The sequence below is a fragment of the Oryctolagus cuniculus genome, chromosome 12 (assembly GCF_964237555.1).
Source record: "Oryctolagus cuniculus chromosome 12, mOryCun1.1, whole genome shotgun sequence".
NCBI classification, from domain to species: domain Eukaryota; kingdom Metazoa; phylum Chordata; class Mammalia; order Lagomorpha; family Leporidae; genus Oryctolagus; species Oryctolagus cuniculus.
The window spans coordinates 3,221,814-3,233,153 of NC_091443.1; the positions used below are offsets into that span (position 1 = coordinate 3,221,814).

At 57.6% G+C, this 11,340-nt stretch overlaps 1 long non-coding RNA gene across 1 annotated transcript; it reads left to right on the forward strand.

The window, feature by feature from the left end:
- Window positions 1-2,318: 2,318 nt before the first annotated feature.
- On the forward strand, window positions 2,319-4,425 carry LOC138844588 (uncharacterized). Its single transcript, XR_011380525.1, has 2 exons — window positions 2,319-2,606; window positions 4,065-4,425. It is a non-coding gene; the product is annotated as an uncharacterized lncRNA (long non-coding RNA).
- Window positions 4,426-11,340: the final 6,915 nt, after the last annotated feature.

Below are 11,340 nucleotides of genomic sequence, written 5' to 3' on the forward strand. Positions count from 1 at the left end.
TCCACCCAGGTCACCCAGCTGAGCCATCACCGCCGCCTCCCAGGGTTCTCGCTGGCAGGAGGCTGGAGTCTAGAGCCTGAGCCGGAGACAACACCAGGTCCTGCAGTGTACGGCATGGGTGTCCCAGCTGGCATCGCCACCAGCACTCCTTTGACCAGAGCTAGCACTCAACTTGGAGACCAGCTGGTTTGCCGTGTCACTTCATAGTCACAGCTCACGACAAAGCCAATTCATCCTTGCTCCCAGTCTCAGAGACTTTGTGCTTAACGCTTCCAATTCGTTTTAAAACGACCGCTACAAAATGATTCTGTGGCGTTAACGATGACCCCTATCAGGATTCATCAAGTTAGGAGCAGAAGCTGTCTGTGTGCAGATGTGGGACTCCTGATGTCCCGCACGCCTGTCTGTGCGCAGATGTGGGACTCCTGATGTCCCGCACACCATCGCCCTTGCCAGTCTGTCTACCGAGAAGCACTGTGGGACAGGCACGTCACACGTCTCCAGGTGTGTTGCCACGGCAGCCCACGGGCACGGCGCTGTCGCCTTCCTGCTCCCAGGAGACAGGCGCTCAGAGTTTAGGAAGCCTGGCTGTGACCACAGCTCACTTTGAACCCGGTATCTTTTTATTTGATCTCAAACAGTTCCCCCTCCACACACACACCCCTTTCTAAGTTTATGCCACCATGTAAGGAAATACCTTTGCCCAAAGTAAACAGCAGGAAGCAACCCCTGAGGGGAGGGGGAGCCCGCTTCACTCCGGGCTCTGTCACCCACCAGTGGTTTCCTGCTGGCCGTGGGGATGGGTCAGGTCCGCTCCAGCTCAAAAGTCGGTCTGCGCCAGGCTCTGCTCTGAGCTTTTGGGAGCACCCAGTGAGTGGTTCTCCACGCCTGGTCTACAGCGGACAAACGGGTGTGCAGAGGATCTCTCCCAACGCCACGAACCCACAGGTGGCACAGCTGTGATTTAAACCCGGCAACGTGGCTCCAAGCTCATGACGCTGTGAGGTTAGGTGACGTTCACTGAACGCTGTTTTAGCCATGACCTATGACCTCCTTAGCAGCTTTCTTCTGCCCGTCCCTGCCCTCCCTTCCCAGTCCGGGATGAAGAAACTGAAACTGGGGAGTTTATCTTGTGTTGTGTCCCAGTTCCCGGCCGTGGTGGAGCCGGGAGGGCAAGCCCAGGCAGCCATCATCAACAGCACCCAGGGCAGGTGATGCCAGGGAGTGGGGTCGCAGCCCGGCTAAGCCCACTCCACACTGCAGTCCGCTGCTTCCTCCCTTCCTCCTGAAACAGCTGTCTGCAAATCAGAAATCAGAGTTTCCAACGCCTAAAGGAAGCTTCCTGGATCCTGGTGGTGGTGGCAGGGGCGGGGGGCTCCCAGAACAGATCCAGGGCTGGCTGGGGTCCCCCCCACCACCACAGCCATCAGTCTCTGGGAGTGGCAGCCTACAACCCTCCATGCCAATGCTGAGTTAATCACCAGGACTCAAGAGTCAGCCAGGGGCTGGCCTGCGGCAAGCTGGTTAAGCCACAGCCATGTTGCAGCGTCCTAGATGGGTGCTGGCTTGAGTCCCTGCTGTTCCACTGCCGGTGCAGGAATGTGCCTGGGAAAGCAGTGCAAGATGGTCCAAGTGCTTGGGCCCCTGCACCCACGTGGGAGACCTGGAGGAAGCCGGCTGTTGCAGCCAGGTAGGGAGTGAACCAGCGGGTGGAAGAGCTGTCTCCCTCTCTCTGTAACTCTGCCTTTCAAATAAACTAATAAATCTGGGGAGAAGGCATCGCAGCCTGCGCTGTCAGCACGCCGCCGCCCAGAGCGTTTGCTTTTGTGTCTACTTTATTTTCAATTAACAATAAAAACATTAAAAAACCAGACAAAATAAGTGCACTGTCTCTGGTGAGTAGGGGTCCTCGTCCCCAGCCACTCCCCTCCACGCGCCTCCGAGGACGTCCTCTCTAGAGGGGCGCAGCTTCCATCCAGGCAGGGCTCACGTGACACCCCGTGTCCTGCTCTACTCCCAGCAGTTCAGCCCGGCAGTGCCTGGAGCTCCTTCTCGTCGTTACCTAACCTGCCCAGGGCGGCCGGCGAGCCAGGCCCCGCGTCCGCCTGTGCTTGCTGCGGGCTCCCGGGATCCCTCCCACCAGGCGTGGTGGGGAGGCAGGGCGGGGGCAGGGCAGCGCTGGCGGCTGGCCCTGCAGCTCAGGGGAGGCGCGGCCGAGGAGCAGCGCCCAGGAGGCGCCCACACCGGCAGCAGCAGCTCTGAGGGCGCTTCGAGCTGCCCAGCCCCCGCGGCCACGCACGCCAGCGCCAGCTTTCCCAGGGAGACCTGCAGTCCCAGAGACCCGCTGGTCCTGGGGCTCCCACGGCTCCGGCTCCGCGGGCGATGAATGCAAACCCAGAGGCGGGGTGTGTGTGTGTGTGTGTGTGTGTGTGTGTGTGTGTGTGTGGAGGCGGGGGGTAAATGAGCCACCCCAGGAAGCTCTGAGCGGCACCGCCTCTGTCCCGGGCAGCTCTAGCTGGGTCCCGTGCTCTCTTCCCAGACAAGCGCCCAGTGTCTGCTCCTGCCCGGCCCCCTCTCAGGATGCCTCTCTGGGCCGCCAGCTCTGGGTGAGCCCCCCGAGTTTGCCTCCCGAGGAGGACCCCTCCCCAGTGCTTCTGCCCAGACGGAGCAGAGACCTTTTGTAAACTGAGGCTGCTGTCCCAGCCCTCCCTGCAAGAAAATCAGCCAAAAGTGGCAGATAGGAAACAGGTGTGAAGTCACTCATCCCCACCCCCCACAGCTAATTCTTGGGGCAGGGGAAGAGAGAAAGAGACAGAGAGAGAGAAAGAGAGAGAGGGAGAGAGAGATCTTCCATCCACAGTTTCACTCTTCAAATGGGCGCCACAGCTGGGGTTACACCAGGCTAAAGCGAGGGGTCCAGAACTCCATTCTGGTCTCCCACGTGGGTGCAGGGCCCGAGCACTTGGGCCGTCCTCTGCTGCTTTCCCATGCGCATCAGCAGGGAGCTGGACCGGAAGTGGTGCAGCCGGGACTTGAAGCAGAGCTCACCTGGGATGCGGGCACTGAATGTATGGCTCTACCCGCCCCGCCACAGCACTGGCCCGCGCCGTTGCTTTTTGAGGCTTTTTTTTTTTTTTTTTTAACTGGGCTTACATACTCTGTTCATTTGCTTCTAAAACTTGAGAACAGGAAACGTAACACCTTGTTTCAGAAACACAAAATGCATCCTTTAGTTCCACCCCAGTTCAGTTCCAGAGAGCAAGGTCAGCGGTAAATGGACGACAGGGAGGCAGGGGGCAGGGGCAGGGGCAGGAGGAGGCGGCCCGGCCAAGGGAGGGGGCAGGAGGAGGCGGCCCGGCCGAGGGAGGGTGCTCATCAGGAACACAGGCGGCAGAGGCTTTGGTGGCCCCGGCTGGCCCAGCCACTGCTCATCCCAGCTGCGGGGCAGGCTTTGTCCCGGGCACCTGCCGCACAGCTAAGGAGGCTGCCATGACTCGCCCCAGCTCCCAGCACGGAGCTGCCCCAGCTGCCGGGCCCGACACTCCGTGTGGAGCCCGCTGCCGCCCGGCTGGGTCCTGGCCAGGCTTTCCAGCTCCAGACAGCTGTAACATGGGAGAACTCGGAGCAGGAATGAGATGGCGGCCTAGAACGCCATGCTGTTATTTAAGGTGGGCGTGCCGACACACCCAGGGCCTGCTCAGCTGTCCAAGGTCTCAGTACTGCAGGGGCTCGGCTCCAAGGCCTCCGTGGATACCAGAATCCAAGGATTCTCACAGCATAAACGGCGTGGTGCTCACGTCCTCCCGTGTGCTCTGAGTCATCTCTAGATTACTTTTCTTTTCTTTTTTTTTTTTTTAACAATTTTATTTATTTATTTGAGAGACAGAGTTAGGCAGTGAAGGGAGAGACGGGGAGAAAGGTCTTCCACCCACTGGTTCACTCCCCAAACGGCCACAATTGCTAGAGCTGATCTGATCTGAAGCCAGGAGCCAGGAGCTTCTTCCGGGTCTCCCACGCAGGTGCAGGGGTCCAACAGTCTGGGCCATCTTCTACTGCTTTCCCAGGCCAAAGCAGAGAGCTGGATTGGAAGTGGAGCAGCTGGGACTCGAACCAGTGTTCATATGGGATGCCGGCACTGCAGGCAGCAGCTTTACCTGCTACACCACAGCGCCGTCCCCAGCATAGACTCCTTGAAGAACCAGGAGACAGGAACGTGGCGGCTCCAAGCACGAAGATCAGGAGGTGGAAATGCTGCTGACCTGATCTGATCGGTTTACGCTGTGTGTTTGTGCTGAAATGTTGCACTGTGCCCCGCAAGATATGCACAAATGTTACCCACTGGTTATAAATTAAAGTGCTAAAATGTAAATTTTATATGTGTTTCCACAATAAAAATTAAAGTGTAAAACCATACACTTATAATGATGCTTTTGTCTCATTTTTTTAAAAAGATTTATTTATTTATTTGAAAGTCAGAATTATAAAGAGAGAAGGAGAGGTGGAGAGAGAGTGAGAAAGAGGTCTTCCATCTGCTGGTTCACTCCCCCATTGGCCACAATGGCCAGAGCTGCGCCGGTTCGAAGCCAGGAGCTTCTTCTGGGTCTCCCACGTGGGTGCAGAGGCCCAAGCACGTGGCCCATCTTCCACTGCTTTCCCAGACCATAGCAGAGAGCTGGATGGGAAGTGGAGCAGCCGTGTCTCCAACCGGCGCCCATATGGGATACCAGTGCTTCAGGCCAGGGCATTAACCCACTGCGCCACAGCACCTGCCCGGGATGCTCCACTTCTGATCCAGCTCCCTACTATGGCCTGGGAAAGCAGTGGAAGATGGGCCACGTGCTTGGGCCCCTGCATCCACGTGGGAGACCCGGAAGAAGCTCCTGGCTCCTGGCTCGGATAGGCGCAGCTCTGGCCATTGTGGCCATTTGGGGAGTGAAGCAGCAGATGGAAGACTTTCTCTCTCTCTCTCTCTCTCTCTCTCTCTCTCTGTCACACACACACACACACACACACACACACACACACACACGATTTACGATATTAGCAGTCACCACAGTCTGACTTCCCGAGTGCCAGTGCCACATCGCCTCAGCTTCTCACTCCAGGACAGACGCAGCCCGGTCCTAAAGGAAGGCCAGGGGCTTCAGGCTGCCCCGGCCCACTGCACCTCCCGAGCCGTGTGCGCAGCCTGGACGTGAAGGCGCCCTCACCGTCCCTCTCCCAAAGGCGGGCTTTAAGCCATGGCTGTGGCGCAGGTCCTGCCAGGAGCGCTCTCACCGCACACTGCACCGCCCGACCTGAGCGCGGCTCACTGGTGACCGGGGATGAGGGAGAAGGCCCGGTCCTTGGGGCTGTGCGGCCTTGTCCAGGTGGGGATGACAGTGCCCCGGGTGCGTGGAGGAGGGAGCGCCTGCCCTTCCCGCCTCCCAGCAGTTTCCGACCTCTGGGAAGTAGAATTGCTCCTCCTCCCTTTGCCTCCCTCTCTTGTCCCCTCCCCACCCCCTCTCCTTTCTGCCGTGGCCGTGAAGACACCGCAGAGGGGCCCACGCCGTCCGCCAGAGTTGACCCCTGGCCTCGCCCCGTCGCCTGCCCTGGGCCGTCCCAGGCAGTGGGTGAACCACTGTTGAGTGGCAGGTGTCCTGGGCCCGCACAGGGATGCTGTGGCCGACGGCTCAGCTTCCATGGTCAGTTTCCTGCCGTCTGGCCCAGCTTCTTCCCAGCGACCTGGTGGAGCCTGTGGTTGGTGAACTCTGCGGAGCGGCCGCTTTGGCCGGCTGGGACACCTGTGTCAGGTGCTGGGCTGAGCGTGACACCTGTGTCAGGTGTTGGGCTGACCTGGCTTGCACTTCCATCTCCAATCCTGTCTTCGCACTAGACCGGCCTTTTCCTCACCGGTGCTTGAGGGGCTGGTGCTGTGGCGAAGCAGGCAAAGCTGCTACCAGGGTGCCGGCCTCCCACATGGGCCCTGCTTCCAGTCCTGGCTGCCCCTCTTCCAGGCCAGCTCTCTGCTGGGGCCTGGGAAGGCAGTGGAGGATGGCCCAAGTGCGCGAGCCCTGCACCCCATGGGAGATCTGGATGAAGCTCCTGACTCCTGGCTTTGGCCTGGCCCAGCCCTGGTCATTGCTGCCATCTGAGGAGTGAACCAGTGGATGGAAGATCTCCCTGTCTCTCCCTCGATCCCTGTAACTCTTTCAAGTAAATAAAGACATCTTCAAACAAACAAAACCCCTAAAAACTCAGTATCAAACTAGGGCCAGCGTTGTGGTGCAGCAGGTTAAGCTGCCACCTGCAGAGCCAGCATCCCGTAAGAATGCTGGTTCAAGTCCCAGTTGCTCCACAATGCCTCTGGGAAAGCAGCAGAGGATGGCCCAAGTACTTGGGCCCCTGACACCCACGAGGAAGACCCTGAAGAAGCTCCTGGCTCCTGGCTTGACCCAACCAGGCATTTGGGGAGTGAGCCAGTGGATGCAGGACCTCTCTCTGTCTCTTCCCCTCTCTCTGTCACCCTGCCTTTCAAATAAATGACTAAATATTTCAAGAAAAAAAGAGAAGCTTAAAAAAATCAAACGAATCGCTCTGTGATTTTAAGAAATGGACCCAGCCCCCTTATTCACTCTGCTCCGGTCACCTTCTCAAGCCCCGCCCCCAGCGTTGGAGTGCGTCCTGTCCCGACTTCACCTCGGGAGCAGAGCTGACCGAGCGCTGTGCACGGCCGAGCGAGACTCAGGAAACAGAAGCGGCATTTCAGGAGCTTCATTTAGTGAAACACACTCGCTCCTGGTTGTGTGCCAGCTAATTTCTTCTTCTTCTTTTTTTAATTGAAGAGGCAGAGAAGCAGAGTGAGAGAGAGAGACCGAAAGGGCTCCCTTCCACCAGTTGCCTCCACGGCCAGGCCTGCGCCAGCCTGAAGCCGGGAGCCAAGAACTCAACCCAAGTCCCCCTGGGAGGGGCAGGGCCCCAACCCTGAGCCATCACCTGCTGCCTCCCAGGCTGTGCACTGGCAGGAAACTGGAACTGGGGGCACAACCGGACAAGAAGCTGGGCACTCTGGTGGGGAATGCAGGCCTCTTAACTGACACCTTAGCCGGTAGGCAAATGCCTGCACCTGCCAGTTCATGACTGTTTCAGGAAATGATGTTTTAAAAAGAAATGACTGGGGCCGGCGCTGTGGCAAAATGGGTAAAGCCACCACCTGCAGCGCCGGCATCCTATATGGGCGCCGGTTCAAGTTCTGGCTGCTCCACTTCTGATCCAGCTCTCTGCTGTGGCCTGGGAAAGCAGTGGAGGATGGCCCAAGTCCTTGGGCCCCTGCACCTACGTGGGAAACCTGCAGGAAGTTCCTGGCTCCTGGTTTCGGATCAGCATAGCTCCAGCTGTTATGGTCATTAGGGGAGTGAACCAGCGGATGGAAGACCTCTCTCTCTCTGTGCCTCTCCTTTTCTCTCCGTGTAACTATGCCTCTCAAATAAATAAATAAATCTTCAAAAAAAAAAAAAAAAGGAAAAGAAATCATTGCAGGTTCAAAAAGAGGGGCTGGTGAAGGGAACCAGTGCTCTGAATCAGGACCGATTCCAGCTGCGTCCCTCAGGGAGGACGGGGTGGGGGCGGCGCTGGGGAGCACCGCTTGCTGGAGTTAAACGTGTCTCCCGCTTTGCATACGAGGAAAATAAGGAAAACTCCGGTGATAAACGGATTTGTGCAGACTCCGAAGCCTCCCAAAGTACATTAAGGCAAACGTGATCGCGCGCTGATGCACAGATAGACTGCACAGTAGTCGCTTTTGTAACCATTCGACCCTTGAGGTCATCTCCGTTTCCTTAGGTCTTAAGGGGTCTTTCATCTCTTTATTAGTGTGTTGGGTGGATGTATAGGCATGGAGAGGGCGTTTTGCATTTCTCCATGTGGGGTTTCATCAAAGGATCCCAGCCAGCAGCTTGCTTTCCTGTACTGGCGGATTAGCCGGCTACGATGGGAAAAGTAGGTGGTGCGTTTAAACACACAGCCAGCACGAGCCGGCACAACACCACCCGAGTCACTGGTTCAAGTTCTACTATTTGAGTCCTATTTGAGCACCAAATCACGTTATTTTTAACCAACAGGTATTTCTGAACACTCATTGTGTGCTGCGTATGAGTGGAGAATTCAAACCAAACAGTCCCTTCCCTCGCGGGGCTTTCCACAGCAGGAACCCAAGACGCCGTGAAACTGCCTGAAACAGCTCCAGCCGTCTCTCCAGAAAACAGAGAAACTTCCAAAACCTCAGCGCGACACCGCACGTTGAAAGCCCAAAGCTCCGCAGCAGCGTGTGAAATGATCGCCCTACTGCCCCGGCTCCTGTCCCAGAGTCCCCCGCTCCTGTCCCAGAGTCCCCGGCTGCTGTCCCAGAGTCCCCCCGCTCCTGTCCTAGGGTCCCCCCGCTCCTGTCCTAGAGTCTCCCGCTCCTGTCCCAGGGTCTCCCGCTCCTGTCCCAGAGTCTCCAGCTCCTGTCCCAGAGTCCCCCGCTCCTGTCCCAGAGTCTCCGGCTCCTGGAGCAGCTGCCTTTGATGAGGGGGGCACGCACAGCTTGGGGGTGAACACCGGCGACTCTCGGCATACAGCAGGCGGCATCTGGAGCAGCATCCGCCCAGCGGTCAGGACACTGCACTCAGCATCCGAGTGCCTGGCTCTGGTCCCTAGTCCTGCTCCTGCTTCCCGCCTCCGCAGAGCGGCAAAGGCAGCAGAGACGGCTCAAGAAACTGGGTCCCTGTCACCTTCACTGGAGACCTGAACTAGATTGCTGGCTCCTGGCTCTGGCCCTGGCCCAGCCCTGGCCACTGTGGGCATTTGGGAGTAGGCCCACGATTGGGAGCACTCTCTCTTTCTGTCTCTCTCCCTCTCGAATAAATAAGTAATAAATAAACATAATTAAGAGGAAGAGCGTCATCTCTAACAGCCAGTCACTTTTTAGCAGTCGCAGGGACCGTGCCCAGCGGCGAGCATTCTAATAAACCTTCGAACGACCAAACGAGTGGACCGTTCCTTCCCCTTTGGCAGGGTGCTCCTACTTCTCTCCCTTAAATAACGCCGTGAGACAGAGACAGCGCTGTGACTCAGCTCTGGCTGTTACCAAACTGCTTCCCAACAGGCTCTGTGCTCCCTTGAGCACCACCCAGGTCACCTCATTTCTCTCCATCTTTGCCAAGTTGATAGCAGGAGAAGAGAATCTCACGGCTGCTTTGGTTTGCACCATTTCCCCCAAACGTTTGCCAGACATTTCTAGAAACTTTTTTGGAGAATTGCGTGGTAGAAACCTTTGCACAACCTATTGCGGTTTTGCTGGCTGAATCCTATGATTTTATTTATTATTTATTTATTAACTCCGTTAACTCTGTTCCATGTTGGCAATAAGAGGTTCCCCTGGTCCAGGGCTTGCCTTTTGCGTTTTGATTTAATGAGTTTATTTTTGGCCCAGGAGATTTGCATTTTTATCTGCTCGGTTCTAGCCGCTGAGTCATCCATGATTCATTTCACTGCCTGGGAGCCTCGAATCCCCTGCTGTCTTCGTCTTCTCCAGCAGGACGGAGAGAGGGAAGGCGAGTCCATCCCAGGCATGCAGCCTGCCCACAGGGGAGCTCCCGAACCGGGCCTGGGGAGGGCGGTGGGGGACTGGTTTCACTTTAGATCTGAATTATGCTGCTTTAAGAAGCACAGTAGGCTTTCTTCTCAGAAGGACTTCGCCCGCCCGGTTGGGCCAACTTCCAAGCGCTGCCAAGCGCCCTGATCTGCCCGCTCTTCTCTCAGAGTGCAGATTCTGTTCCAAGCTTCTCCATTCGCTCATTTGCCAGGCCCCGTGGAAGCGCCCCTCCTGCTCTCTCGACCCCCAGGAAGAACGAACCTGGCTGACCCCATCAGGGCGCTCAGAGGAGCAGAACCAACAGGACACACACAGGAAACTTCTGAAAGTTCACGGGCGGGGCTGAGTTCTGGCCTCGAGGTTACGATGCTGGGGGGGTGAGTTCTGGCCTCGAGGTTACGATGCTGGGGGGCTGAGTTCTGGCCTCGAGGTTACGATGCTGGGGGGCTGAGTTCTGGCCTCGAGGTTACGATGCTGGGGGGGTGAGTTCTGGCCTCGAGGTTACAATGCTGGGGGGGTGAGTTCTGGCCTCGAGGTTACGATGCTGGGGGGACACCCACATCCCAGACGGCAGTGCCTGGTGCGACTCCCGGCTGTGAGCCCTGACTTCATGCAGGCAGGAGACCTGGGCTGCGTTCTCCATCCAGCTTTGGCTCCCTGACCGCTGTGGACATTCGGGAAGTGACCCAATAGACAGTGCGCTTTCCCTCTGCCCTTCAAATAGTTTCTAAAAAGCTCATGGAAAATGGAATTAAAAGATACATTTATCTTGAGATCCACGCGCAGCTTTTTTTGTAACGCGCATTTTCCATGAAGAGCACCTAGATACATGCAAAAGCATTCTTTACATTTGCTCCTCCCTCTTTTCCTCTTGAGAGCCAGCAAGCGAGACAGAGAAGAGAGCCCGAGAGACTGATTTATTTGGGGGCCAGCGAGTTCGGAATGGATAGGGCCAGCCAGCGGGCTGGGAACAGCAGGATGTCCGTCCTGAGACAGGAGTCCGGCTTCCCCAGGAAACCTCAGTTTTGGCTGCCAAGGCCTGCAGTGACTTTGACGCAGCATTGCCGAGGGGCATCCCTTCTCCTCCGCGCCCGGCAAAGCCATCACGGGGGATGAACCACGCTCGTCACCCCAGTGAACGAGGCTTCTTCGCAGCTGCGCCAATGGGCGGTTGGGGGGGCACCTGCCCCTGTCTGAGGGCCCCTGGCATCACAGTCTCATGGCCCTGCAGGCTGTCTGCGGCTGGATCGCCCACCAGATCCTGGCAAATGCGCTGTGAGAGGCCGGGCTCACCTGTGAGCACTGGGACTGCCCTGCTGGCGACACCTGCGCTGCTTGCAAAGCCGGACCACAGGGCCTTGCCAGCGTCGGGACACTGCGCAGGGCCTTGCCAGCGTGGTTCCTGGAGACTGCAGATCTGACGGGACCTGTGGTGGAGGAGCTGCGGAGTTCAGTGCCCGTTGCCTGGTGTCAGTAGGAAGACCTGTCCTGAAATGTCAGCTTTGTCCCTTGTCGGTCCCGGGAGGAGCAGGCAGGGCCCAGGACAGGGAGGGCCAAGGCAGTATCTGGGTACCGGTAAACCAGAGGGAATGTGGAGCCAGATGGGAGAACCTGTGGGAGGCCCTCATCCACGGGATGGAGCCCCGTGGGGGTGGCTGCCATCCTGGTGACGGCCTGGAGCTCGTGTGGCAGCGTGGCCATTGGCTGAAACTCAGGACCCTCCTCCA